We start from the raw sequence: 11,564 nt of genomic DNA on the forward strand, positions 1-11,564 counted from the left end.
CTATAAGGTTCCCAGGCTAGAACACCCTTAGCATGAATAATGATGTCTACCAAGGAGAGGTTGTCCAGCCAAAATAAGTTACAGTAATTTGTTTCTAGGATTATAACACAGATGGATATGAAATAGGTTCTTCTTCTACTCCTTCTTCAGCATCCTAAATCTCTTGCTTAAGCAAATAGACTATTTAGTGTGTAATAACATTCTGATGAGGGAAAAAAAGTCTTCTTATTTAACATTGACTTTACAACATTACTTTCACCACAAAAGTAGCAAGGCCACCTTGAAGCAGTTATCTAAGCAAGGCTGGGTGCTTCTGCACTGAGGTTGACAGTGAGATTTTGTGATTTAATCATGCATGGACACAAAATGAAATATACCTCTGATCATTCCTATTTCAAGGTCTTTCATGGTCCCTGTCTCATCAGGCTTATCAAATGCTAGGGATATGGAAAGGAAAAAATAAAGGTCAAGCTAATACTTGTGGTCATTAAAAATGAATAAATAAATAAATAAATGAGGATATGAATTGATTTTACCAGGTATTTCTACTCCTTTGAAAGAAACATCTGAACTGTGGTCCTGAACTTCCGCCCCAGCCTTATCAAATGCTAGGGATATGGAAGGGAAAAAATAAAGGTCAAGCTAATACTTGTGGTCATTAAAAAAAAAAAAAATAAATAAAGGAGGATATGAATTGATTTTACCAGGTTTTACAACTCCTTTGAAAGAAACATCTGAACCATAGTCTTGAACTTCTGCCCCAGCCTTATCAAATGCTAGGGATATGGAAAGGAAAAAAAAAGTCAAGCTAATACTTGTGGTCATTAAAAAAATAAATAAACAAAGGGGGATATGAATTGATTTTACCAGGATTTTCTACTCCTTTGAAAGAAACATCTGAACCGTGGTCCTGAACTTCCGCCCCAGCCTTATCAAATGCTAGGGATATGGAAGGGAAAAAATAAAGGTCAAGCTAATACTTGTGGTCATTAAAAAAATAAATAAAGGAGGATATGAATTGATTTTACCAGGATTTTCCACTCCTTTGAAAGAGACATCTGAACCACGGTCCTGAACTTGTGCCCTTTTCATTGATTCATTTGAATAAAGAACTTTTTTGTCAGGAATCTAAAGTAAACAAATTCAGAATTTTTCATTTGAGAATGAAAAAGCCCAGCTAGATCAACTACAACATCTGTCTATCCCATAGGACAGCCCATAAACAGGTCATGAGGATAATAACCTTCCAACCTTCCTTCCTTCCTTCCTTCCTTCCTTCCTTCCTTCCTTCCTTCCTTCCTTCCTTCCTTCCTTCCTTCCTTCCTTCCTCATATTTATATAGCTGCCCGTCACACGTAAAAGTGACTCTTGCTTTTCCCCAGCATCTGATACTGGAAGGAACAGTGTCCCTGACCAAGGGACGTTATTTTAGCTATTGCTTCTAAAGACCATTGACTGTTCTGAGTTCTGAGTTCATCTGTTAAGAACCTAAAAATACCCTTGCTTGTTCAGCCCCAAGCTGGTTTAGTTCAGCAGCTTTCTTCCTACAGTGCCTAAGCAGATGTCTCCTGGAAGCCCATAAGCTCAGCATGGCTGTTACTTCCTGATATTGTTCTCCAGCCATTGTTCTCATTGCCTTTTTCATCCAGGGTCTACCCTAAAACTATCATGATCACTGTGCCATAAATGCCATGAATTCGACTGCAGCAGAGATGGGCAACATATAGCCATCCAGATATTGTTAAGATTACAATTCCTATCACACATTGCTATTAGCCGTACTAGCTAGGGCTTCTGGAAGTTGGGATTAAACAGTAAGTGGACTTGTTACTCACATTACTATGTGCACTTCTTTTGCACATGATTATCTCTAAAGCCATGCCTTTCTGCACACACTTCTCTTTTTGTCATTTCTGCATGCACCAGAGGTGTCTGCAATATCTTGAAGCATTGTGGTGTTGTGCCATAAACTGTCCTTTTGGGACATGCCTGGGATATCACAATGCATGCAGAAGAGAGTTGGGGCTTGCATCGCAATGCTGTGATACTGGCTGCATCAGTCTGACCCCCCTTGCCTACACGCAGATGCTGCTGCTGCTGTGAACTTTCTCCTCATCTATGTTTGCATACTTTGTGAGATGCAGATTGAATTAGAAATCTCAGAAAAGTGCCAATGTTGGTGCATAAACCACATTCTTAAATGCACGCATGTTTGGGAAGTATGAATTACACATTAAAATATGAACCCTACCAATGAATTTCTATATCCTACAGAATGGGTTGTTAGAAATCACAGAGCTTCAGTTATATGCTGGATCAGACCAAAGTTCTTCTTAGAACCAGCTTCCAGTAGTGCAGGATCCAAGAGAACTAATTTTGGGATGGTAATGGGCAGCAACACTACATAAGGACTAAGGACTAAAACCCACAATTGTGTCTTCTGTGTGCGGACTATGAAAGAGGTGAGCGTAACGGCCCTGGGCTTCCATCAGCTCTGCATGGGTACCACTTTCACGTATCTCCCCATCTTCTAGTAAGACGATGTTATCACAAAACCGTAGATACTGTTGGTATTAAGGAAAGAGAAAAGAATCAGTAAACTAATTAGCAGGTTGTGGGATTTATATTTCAGGCCCTTGCAAAGGATTCCACGTTTACATGTTCTTGTTTGGTGGATAACAGTTTAGAGCTTATTATAGGCAAATTATGAATCTGTGCAAGAGGCTAAGGAAGAAAAGGAACACGTCTTCCTTTGGCCACCCTTGTTAAATCAGAGATATCTCAAGACAGCAATGTTTGGGGAACGCTAAAATTAAAACGATTCTTTGAATCTGATACAAACTAAGAGGTGTCAGCAGGTCATCTCTCTCAAATTAGTGCTGCTTCTATATGCAGTCCAAAAACATGGATGGATTCACTTCATCCTTTGGAAACCCCCCCCCCCCACCCTTTCATCATCCCTGCAGAGGGTCTATGGACTCAGTCTTTCCTTTCTCTTTTGAAATGAGGCAAAAACCTATGTCTTTATACTCCTGGATTTGATGTGCATGTTAAGCAAGCCATTTTTAAAACTCTTGTTCTGCTTATTCTCATACACACTTTCAGTTGTCTTGCTGCTCCTAGTTGGAGAGTTTGTTCAGATTGTTGGTTCTGAAATATATATATGGATTCAGACAGCAATTAAAAAATAGAAATAGATGGATAGATATAGCGTGTGTGTGTATGTTGTATCATAGCAGCATAGGAGTATTCAGTTTAGAAATTTGATTTGAATTTCAGTTCAGAGAATTGCATCTCTGAATCGAACCAGATTTCTGAACTGAATCAGCAAGTCAAGTTGCAATCATCCAATCAAGTCGATACCACTGAATTGATCTGGATCAGTTGAAAGACTTCTGTGTATGCACAGAAGCCTTTAGTCTAATCAAATTTGGAAGTTTGAATCAAACTGGCTGAATCACTTAGACATTCAAAGTGAACTGAAACAATTTTTGAAATCAAATTGGAAGCCTGAACTGAATCGGATCACAAATTTCAATCAAATCAACAAAATGGATTTTGCTTGATTTATACGTACTTCAGTCTTTCTTTCTCTCACACACACAATGGGAAAGAGACAGAGACAGACAGACAGACAGTGTTGGTTATATAAAGATATAGAGACAGAGAAGAGTCCTGTTCAACAGAAAAAGGGAGTGAACTTTAGGAAACATGTTTATACGGCATAGTCTGATTTCTTAGATCTGGCTGAAACAGCAGCACTATTGTAGAAAGAGATCTCAACAAATTGCTATCACTTTGGGAAGAGCATAAAATTTCTAAGCCCCAAAGGCTGTGTTTAGGTCAAACAATACAATTTCTCCCCGTTCTTTAGAATGAGTATCTTTGTTTCTGTTCTTCTGTGCTATATATCGGTATTAAATGGATCAATGACTCTAAAGAGAATTTCATGCCTTCTGTGCCCCCTGCTGGTGCGGTGATGTTATTTTATTTTTCAAGAGGGGAGGAGGAAAGAACCAAAGGGAAAGAGCCAAAAAGACCTACAGGAACAGTTTTGGAGAAGTCTTTTCACAATGAAAAATATGATCTGGGCAATGCAAACTCAGAACAGACCTGCCAACATTGCATCTACTATGAATAGGATGGATCATCATTGACCTCAATTCTCCAACCAACAATCACTGCCTGAGAACCAAACCATGCTGCCCCCACTGTTATAATACATTGCCAAATGCTCTGATTCATTTTCTGTATGTTAGACTTACTGTGCAATTGCCTCTCTCCAGAGGCATAAAAACCAGAATGCTTGTTACTTCTAAAGTAATAGCACACTTACTCTCCAAGTGTAGGTCATTATGGAGTGAATGTTCTCACACAAGAGGAAAATACTAGCAGCTCTGAAGAGTCTCTAATGGTTTGCAAGAATTAAAAAAAAAATGGGGGGGAGATTGAGGGGGTGGTGGAAAACTGCTCAGTGATGAGTAACACTGAACAGGGTCAGTATTCAAGAAATACTGACTGAGAAAGAGGAAAAAATTAGGGTGGGGGGAGAGAGAATGGAATGGAATATTCTGGGGAAAAAATGAGAGACTGTCTGCAATAATACTAAAAATGTATTATAGGCCCCAGTGCAATAAAGGCTTTAAAATTATTTTTAAAAAACCCAAAAGCATCTTATAAACCATAAAAAGGTTTTTAAAAAAACGTTTAAAAACTTCTAAAAAAAATCAGAATCCATCTTGTAAAACTGATTATTGAAGGTGTTTCACCCCAAACAGGCCAATCCTAGGTGTGTTTCTGATTTATGGCTCCATTCCTCATAGTTGTTTCCTATTCAAATTGTTTCCCACCACTTTCAGCTCTTCGTTACCTGCAGCTGATGAGTTACAAGGAGTATGGTTTTCTCTCTAAGAGCTTCTTTAATGCATTCTTCAAAAATATACTTTCCAACTTGAGCATCGACCGCTGACAAAGGATCATCCAATAAATAAATATCTCTGTTAGCATACACAGCACGAGCTAAGCTGATTCTCTGCTTCTGACCTCCAGAAAGGTTCACACCCCTTTCTCCTATCTTTAAAAGACAGAAGTGATTCATGAGTCAAAGGATAACCCAAATATATCATGTTTATAATAACAGCTATATAAGTTGTATATAAACCCAAATATATTTTTATATAATAGCTTCCTGTTTAATAAAAGCTTTACATCCTTATTAGAATGTAAAAATTGTGTTACATTCCATTGTCGGATCATGAAATCTTCCTGCTTTTATGAAAAACGTTCATATCACTGATTCTTTATCCCATAGACCGTAATGTCCTTTTTAGTTAAAACAGATATGGCGGCTACAGTGTTCATCCCAGGGAACTGTAGATTCAATCTAATTTTCTGAAAAACATTTTGGCCAACTATTCAGCAGAAAGAAACAGACATCTCAGAATGCAAAAAGAAGAATGTTAGGCCCCAAGTACTGATAAATTATGAAGAGAACAAGGGCATTCATGCGTGTGAGGGGGAGGGTGTCATCTATCACACAACCGTGACTGCCTTGTTGATGATGGGGCTTTAATCACACAGTGATGGCTTTTTAAAAGCCCATCCTGTCTTTTTAGACCTCTCCTCATGGGTGCCTCTGGAAGAAAGGTTTATTTGTAAGACCTACATCAGCCTTCCCCAAACTGGCACCCTGCAGCTGCACGGAGGCTGTGGAATTCTGGGAAATGTCATACCTGCACACCAGGAAATCAACATTTGGGGGAATGCTTTTGCCAACAAAAGGCCTACCCCAGGGCAGTTTTCACAAACCTGTCATAAAGGTGTCATAAAATAACCACATATTAATCAGGCGACATAGACAATCAACAAAGCTCCACGCTGTTGGTTTTTGTGTCTGTTTGTGTGTACAAATATTCAAGGGCCTCCATGAATGTTAACAAATGAAGTTCTTGGACCAACATGCGTATCACACTACACCGATAATGCCATCAGCCTATCTAAGCCAGCCTGCTGACTTCAAAGATGTGATCTCAGTTGGATGTTCTGTTAGGATATTCTCATGGGAAGAAGAACAAATCGCTTATCTCCAAACATATTGTTATGGCTGCAAAAGTCAGGCCACCTGCATTTGTTTTTTTAGTTTGCATGTATACTATTTATTGCCACCTATTGGCATCTGTATGCTAGTTACCCAAGGGGAGGTGCATAGTGTCAATAAACTGTGGGTGATTATATGCCTCACTGCTTAGTAGGATTTTAGTCATCATGTAATCAGTTTTATAGGTTATGTAGTTGTAACTAATAACTAAGTAGTGTACCTCTTCTCTGAGAGTTTTTTGGCTAGAGACTTTGTTAAACTTGTGTATTGGATAAGTCTTGGATGCCACATATATAAGAAGAAGTGATTTTTTCTATGTTTTGCATGAAACTTGTATTTTATGTAGTTTTTTATTTTTCTCAATAAACAACCAGATATGTTCTATAACTTCTGGCTGGATTTCTTTGGAGAACAAGATAAAGACATTGCATTCTTTAAATCTCTCTAATGCTGGTGTGTATTTTTTGGCATGAACTGTGGTTATATCTGCACTCTGCCTAACATGTTCAACTAAGATGTGCCCTGATCAGTAGGGTTCTGTTACATGGAAGATAGGTCTAACCCTTTGCATCAGCCAATAGTACCTGACTGGTCAACACTTCCAAGGTCCCCTTTCAGCCATTGTTTTTAGAATTGCTCAGGAGAGCAAGTTTTTGCTTAAAATTGGGAATTGAAAGCGGATGGAATAAATCCAAGGAGGATCAAGTTAGGGAGGCTTACTAATCATGATACTAAATATTACTAGCAATATCAGAGGTATTAAGTCTTTGGCAGTAGTTGCTGGAGAAAGTTCTACTGTCCTTTGCATGGCTTTTTGCTTTGTGAAGCCATCTGGTTGACCACTGGGGAACTAGAATGTCACCTTGAAATGCCTTTGTTCTGATTCAAAAGGATTTTCTATGGAAGCTTCCCAGTTTGACCAACCACCAAACTGCAGGTAGCAGTTGCTTAGTGAGGTATCTTCACACCCATGGATAACTCTACCCATCCTTCCTATCGCTTCCTCCAAAGGGAGGGATATGAGTTGTGGCTGACCCCTGCTTGAATTACATGGAAGAGTATGGAGATGGCCTTGAAGAAGGCCACAGCCCTCAGGCAAACACCATCTTAGCCTTGGAAGAGAGGAGAGACTGAGAAAGAAACTCAAGATTGCCCTGCCATGATTCTCTTTGGTATAAGATGAGGGAGAGAATCTCAGTCAGGCTTTCAAGTTCTGTTATTTTACCCTGCAACAGTAGTTTACAGCAGTCCTGGTGGTGTCTGTTTCCTGACTTGGTTGACCTCAAAGGGCGGACAAATTACGAGATTTTCCTGACCTCTGATCTTTTCATCCTTTCTTAGTTATTTTTTATTTATTATTAAATTTGTATGCTATTTTGTATGAGTTATTGATCCGAGCATCTGGCCAGCTCTTCAAACTTGCCTTGTGGTTAGCCCTCTGATTCTGATTTGCTTTCTGGTCCTAGCTCTTGTGTGGTCCCACGATAATTGGCTCACGAGGGTTCCTTTGATATGTCTCATATTTCAAGCCCAGCATGTTTGGGTCTCTCTTTTTCACTTTTCCTAAGAACAGCTGCAGAGTGGCTGATTTGACATAGATTTGATGTAAAAGTAGAAGAGTCTAATTCTTTCCCTTTGGGAATATTTTATGGTGAACTACTATTAGTTCCAGGGATGGGGTTGTGGATTATGTAGGAACTCTTGTTTCCACGTGGTTCCCCCTCCTTCCGTAACTAACGGTAATCCTGTCCCCTCGCCATGTATGTTATTTACAATAGCAATCCAATTATATGGCATATGTGTTTACAGGGAATTCCTAAAATATATGTTCAGATTTTTCTCCTGGGGATCTATCAATGTGTCAGAAACTCAGAAATCATCTGCAGATATATGAATTCCAGTGAGGCAACTAGTGCCATTTTCACAACATCCACAGATGTTGAGCAGGATAGTCAGGGCAAAAGTACTTTGCAACTATGAGTCCCAAGCTAGATCATGTTGCAAGCTATAGCGCCTAGAATGAAAATGTAAGCTGACAAGATAGCTTAGAGGGACAAACTGCCAAATCTTGTTATAATAGATTTTTTCCCCTAGAGCTCACACTTGCCTGTATTCCAGCCATTCCCAGGAAAATACAGCCCGTAAGTCAGATAATAAAATAGGAATATTTAAAGCATTTTTTTTCCCTTTCAGATCCACTAATCCTTTAGTGATAAAAATGGACTGTGGCCTAGTTCAGGCTCAACACATTAAGGCAAATGCTGGGTTTATACAACGCATCAAAACTAAATTAGCATAACATGATTGACCTAACATCTTGGCCTAGCTCTTACTATAGGCTGAAAGAAAATGAGTTGCCACAACAAGTTGGATCCAGTCCCATTTTACCTTAGCTTACTGTGCTATTTGAAGCCAGCAGTGTATTAGCCATGCTTTATGGCTTAGTATATTGTGCACAACACATTGTGGTTTATTCAATAACCCATCGCTAAGCCAAGTATAGCTTATTGTTCTAGAAACTCAGTCTAATTCTGAAGCAGCCCTGAAATCAGAATCATAGCACCCCTAAATCTTCCCTGCAAAGTACAGGAAACCCATTTGTATCACTAGTTCACAAGTCTGATGTAACATCAGAAGATGCTTAACATGAAGTAACATTATGGTTCAGGTTTTGTACTCTTCATACAAGGAAGAATGTCCAGGGCTAGTTTGGCCAATGGGTTTCAGGCCCACTCATGTATTTTCCTGTGAAATAAGAGCAAATGTAATGTTGTAGTTGGAGAACTGATTAACCAATTGATCAAGGAACTCAGTGGGTGATTTGGGGTCAGTCATTCTCTCTCCATCCAATGTACCTCACAGGGTTGTTGTGTATATAAAATCAGGGGAGATCTCCACATATGTTCCCCTGACTTCTGAGGTGAGATATAAATGCACTAAATAAGCAACAGGAAGTTGGCAGCTTAATTTAGCTGCCTTAAATTAAGTAAATTGTACTTACTTCAGTCATATCTCCATATGATAAGAGTTCCAGATCTGATTTGAGACTGCAAACATCGATGGTATGATTGTACCTAAAATATTAAAACTGAACTGAACTCCAAGCAAAGATCCTCAGCAAATTTCTTTCATTTCTATGAATGAGCCCTATATAATTACTGTGACTGTTACTGGAGAAGCCTCCTTGAATGTATAGTATTGCCAGCTGTCTGGTCTTCGCTTTCTCATGACCTACACTTAAAATGAAATTGAAAACTTATCATTTATCATACAATTTCAGACTTCATTGGATCTGCCATTACAAAAACCTAAGTTATTGTGTTCAAACAGGTTAACAACCACGGAAGGGTTTCCTGAAAAACACCTGTGCTGCGTCCTCCTCCATCACAAATTCAGGCATATGACGACTTAGCCATGATGATAAGATGTAACAAAGGTAGAACCTCTCCGGGTAAGGAGAGGACGGAAGATTGCCCATTCATGCTTTGGATGGCTTCTCCTCATGAGGAGACCACAGGACACCGGTTTCCTGTGGGTTGGAGTGCCTGGAGAAGGGATCAACATGCTCTCAACCACTGCGCAGCTTTTTAAAGCACTGTGATGGAATGGAATTATGAAGGCCACACTCAGGGAGGCAAGCATCCTCTTTCGTCTCCTGAAGGGTGAGGAAGAGATAAGAGGATGAGGCTGGCACATCCCTGAGGAATTCACTCTGTTTTCACAGCTACTGTGGGAACAGAGTTTCAGTCTGGGAAGATTCCTGATAGAGGTTGTAGCTAATAAACATTGCTGAACAGAATTTGCATGGTCTCCTGGAGTTCCTCGGGCTAGGCCTGACAAGCACATTGAATTCGCTAACCTCACTTTCTAATCACTTTTGGAAATTATCTACTTAACCTATTTAAAGGATATTAGACATCTTCAAAATGACAAGTTTGAAAAGCTACCTGGTGGGTTTACCTTTGTTTTTGAATAAAAGAAAAATTAACTATAAGCTTAAGAACTTAAAGAATTAGAAATAAGTTGGGGAGGGAAGAGAAAACAGTTTAACTCAGACACTACTTTTTAAAGCTGTAAAGCTCTTACAATAACCAGCTGAGATGGAAATAAGTCAGACAAGAAGGAACCCAATAACTGGGCCTTGTCAATTATTTTGGCCTTAGATAGTTTATGCAATATTTGGGCTGAAGTTTCCTTTTCCATTTCATATCATTTCAGCAAAGCTTAATGCCTCCCTGCCACATCCAATGGCTCATGACGTACTAGTAATACTCCCTGAAGCCATTTTGAAGATGTGATAAATCGAGCTCCTGGGAGATTTGCTTGCTTGTTTGTTTGCTCCTGCTAAGCTGGAATGGAAAACACCTTCCTTCCTTCCTTCCTTCCTTCCTTCCTTCCTTCCTTCCTTCCTTCCTTCCTTCCTTCCTTCCTTCCCTCCCTCCCTCTCTCTTTCTTTCCTTCTCTCTCTCTCTCTGATCCACTCTGATATAATTTGAGGAAATGACAGAAGTGATATTTAGCAACCATTTACTCTCACAGCTGAGTACACTGGTAGAGTATAATATTCAGTAAACTAATAAGAAAAAGCAGCTTCCTTGGTTTCATTAAAAGCAAAGGACTTGCTGGGGAATATATAAACTCTAGAGAAGATGAGAAGCTAAGACATTTCCTGCCTTTCCTGCATTATTATAATGCAGACTATGCAACTGAGGCCCCTGAGCTACCTGTGGCCCTCAGAATCCTTGGGTGAAGCCCCCAAAGACCTTCAAAAGTGGCCAAACCAATTGTAATTTTTGATTTGACACATTTTAAAAAAGCACTAAATATATGAGGAGTATTTAGATTAACTGTATTTAATTAGCTTGATCTTACTAAAATTTCAACTACATTTCAATTCATTTCAATTCTTTTGTCTTGGCACCACCTCTTTGTTGGAGTGCAGCCTCTGACATGCTACTGAAAGGCTAAGGTCGACCTTAATTTTCGCAGAATGAAGACCCAGCAACTGTTTTCTCTTAACGTAGGGTCTGTCATGGAGGAGCTATAGGTAACTGAAGTGAATCAGTAGCTGAGTCACTCAAGAAAGCTCAGCCTAGAGAATTAGAGATGAGAATCACTTCAACACCAGGAAGGTTAAATTTGTTCTGGAAAGGACTTCTTCTAAAGAGAAGGACTTATATAGCCCTTTCAGTCTAGGAGAAATGGATAGAAGCTGCCATTTGCCAGTAACTACTGAGAATATTGGGCAATATCCATCTTCCCCAATCCATTACACTAAGCTATAATTCCCAATATATGCCACTGGCTATTTGGAAATGATGGGGTTGTGGTCCCACTAAACAAACCAGTGAAGCAATCCACTGTAAGACAGCTTCCTGTTTACCAAAGCAGGGCTTCATTCATGTGCCTTAGCTATAGGAAGCTGAAAGAAAGCAATAATTGGGACACAAGGACTGTAGACTGGCTC

Source organism: Python bivittatus, unplaced genomic scaffold (assembly GCF_059951505.1).
Source record: "Python bivittatus isolate LINGU-HERP-01145 unplaced genomic scaffold, Pbiv_v1 ctg000190_np1212, whole genome shotgun sequence".
In the NCBI taxonomy this organism is placed as follows: Eukaryota; Metazoa; Chordata; class Lepidosauria; order Squamata; family Pythonidae; genus Python; species Python bivittatus.